The sequence below is a fragment of the Zea mays genome, chromosome 4 (genome assembly GCF_902167145.1).
Source record: "Zea mays cultivar B73 chromosome 4, Zm-B73-REFERENCE-NAM-5.0, whole genome shotgun sequence".
NCBI classification, from domain to species: Eukaryota; Viridiplantae; Streptophyta; class Magnoliopsida; order Poales; family Poaceae; genus Zea; species Zea mays.
This window is the reverse complement of record NC_050099.1, coordinates 169,476,136-169,478,202: the sequence shown is the minus strand read 5'-3', so window position 1 is coordinate 169,478,202 and position 2,067 is coordinate 169,476,136. Positions and strand designations below refer to the sequence as shown.

The window sequence follows — 2,067 nt, the reverse complement described above, 5'->3', positions numbered from 1 at the left end:
TAACCCGAGTTGATGGGGAAATCTGAAGAACAAAAACGTTAGTACGTCGATGGTAATCCGTTCTGATGTACAAAAAAAACTTGACATGGTGTGAATGAACTAGAATGCACTTATTGAAATGTATTATTGGGTCGGCTGCTAACAAACAAAAATAGGGTTCAAGTACCACATAAACAAATTATAAGGGAACACAGAGTTCAATGTTTTCCCCTAAACCGTAACCAACAATCGTTGAACACCATCTGTTCATCACGTTGCTACGAGTCAATACAGGGGCCGTAATCAGTACATACGAGAGATATCCAAACGAGGAGAGGGGCGGGATGGAGGAGACGAACATACCTGGGAAGACGAAAGATGAGATGGCGGGACGAGTCGCGACTTCAAGATGCCTGTGGGATATGTCGAAGAGGTTGCGGAGCCGCGGTCACACCCCTAGAGAACGGAAGGGTCACGAATGCATCGAATCACCGACACGGCGGAGGAGCTACAAGTCAAGTTCGCCATGGATGAGAGGAAGAAAGCTTGCCTCTGCGAAGACGACGAGCGCGGCGGCGGGAGATGCGATGGGGGACACGAACGCCGCCGCGGGCGTCGCGAATGAGGGCGGTTGCGGGAGATGCGATGGGGAGGAGAGCTGCGGCGGCGAGTTGGGACGGGGACGCGTGACGGGCGCGCTTGCGAAACCCTAGCGAAATGAGGTTGGCTTTCCGCGGAAGCGATCTGAGCCCCGCTTCTGGCGTCGCGTAGGCGGGCGACTTCTCATCCAAGCGCGGCGCGGAGAAGCGGCAGGAGAAGCTGCACGTTTGGTAGCCGCTTCAGCTTCTGGCGGCCAGAATCCCCCCAGAAGCTGAACCAAACGGCGCCAGAGTCCAGCCGGAGGAAGTGGCTATAACTCGAACCAACCAGGCGATGGATATGAGTGATAGTTCATCAAATGTGTTTAAATTGGAACTATTACTATTCATGTGAAAGACTATCCGTCGAATAATGTCAGTTTTGATTTTGGACCTATATGTTGATGTAAAACACTTGTTGCAACCATTTGGAACTATACGTCGTTATGTTAAATTTGTGAATGTGAATACTTATGTGAGTATATTTGTGATTGTGAATACTTATGTGAGTATATTTGTGATTGTGTATATATGCATGAAATCTGTTTTGTTTTTGTAAATGTCAGATTTTTAAAAAACTGAATTTTGTGTAATTTCTAAAATTTGTTATGTCCGATGGCCTGGCGTCAGCCGTCGGACATAAGGGCTGCTTATGTCCGACGGTTTATATTTAAGCCGTCGGACATAAGATACTGTTATGTCCGACGGCTGACGCCAGGCCGTCGAACATAACAGTTGTGGGTCCCACTAGTCGACCGGTAAAACGATTGACAGTCACTATCTCCGACGGGTGGTTGCGGCCGTCGGAGATAAGTTATGTCCGACGGCTGCCGTCGAACATAACACTATTTCCGACGCCTTATGTCCGACGGCTAGAGAATACTGCTGCACTAGACAAACATCATTTGAATACCATAGGTACAAGGTACATAAATAAAGCAATCACAGAACTTTGAAGACCATCCGTTAATTATCAACATCATAGTAAAAGATGGTATAGATTCCTCATTTACTTTGCAGTCGCTACATGTTGATTTAATTCACATGAAAGGGTGTGGGCCAAGAAAAGATTGAACATGAAGCAATCAGAGAACTTTGAAGACTATACATGTTTTCTCCACATAAAAACATTCAGATGTTTCAGTCTCCTCATTTCGCGTCTAAAAATATTTTAGAACACGATTATACTCGATAGATACTGAGCGAGTAATAAATCGAAGAAAACAGAAGCAAGATCATGATGTGGGCAGAAAATATGACTGAGGACAATCACTGCTTCCACAGAGGTATAAAGCCCCAGTCTGGTCCATTACTCTTGCACCCATAGATAACTTTTTCTCGCATGCATTTTCCCTGCGTCCAACCTCACAGAGCAGGGGGCTAATGGTGCCACTTAACCAAAACATAAGTCATCGATGCAACAAAAGTGTGTACTCATGTCCACGCAAAT

At 46.1% G+C, this 2,067-nt stretch overlaps 2 non-coding genes and 1 pseudogene across 2 annotated transcripts; 1 reads left to right on the top strand and 2 right to left on the bottom strand.

Annotated features, from left to right (window-relative positions):
• Positions 1 to 323: 323 nt before the first annotated feature.
• On the top strand, positions 324 to 1,191 carry LOC103655660 (uncharacterized; annotated as a pseudogene).
• Positions 1,192 to 1,554: 363 nt separating this feature from the next.
• LOC111591396 (small nucleolar RNA R160) lies at positions 1,555 to 1,631 on the bottom strand. The gene has a single exon (XR_004858031.1). It is a non-coding gene; the product is annotated as a small nucleolar RNA R160 (small nucleolar RNA).
• A 66-nt stretch (positions 1,632 to 1,697) lies between these two features.
• LOC111591392 (small nucleolar RNA R160) lies at positions 1,698 to 1,776 on the bottom strand. The gene has a single exon (XR_004858027.1). It is a non-coding gene; the product is annotated as a small nucleolar RNA R160 (small nucleolar RNA).
• Between the last annotated feature and the right edge of the window lie 291 nt (positions 1,777 to 2,067).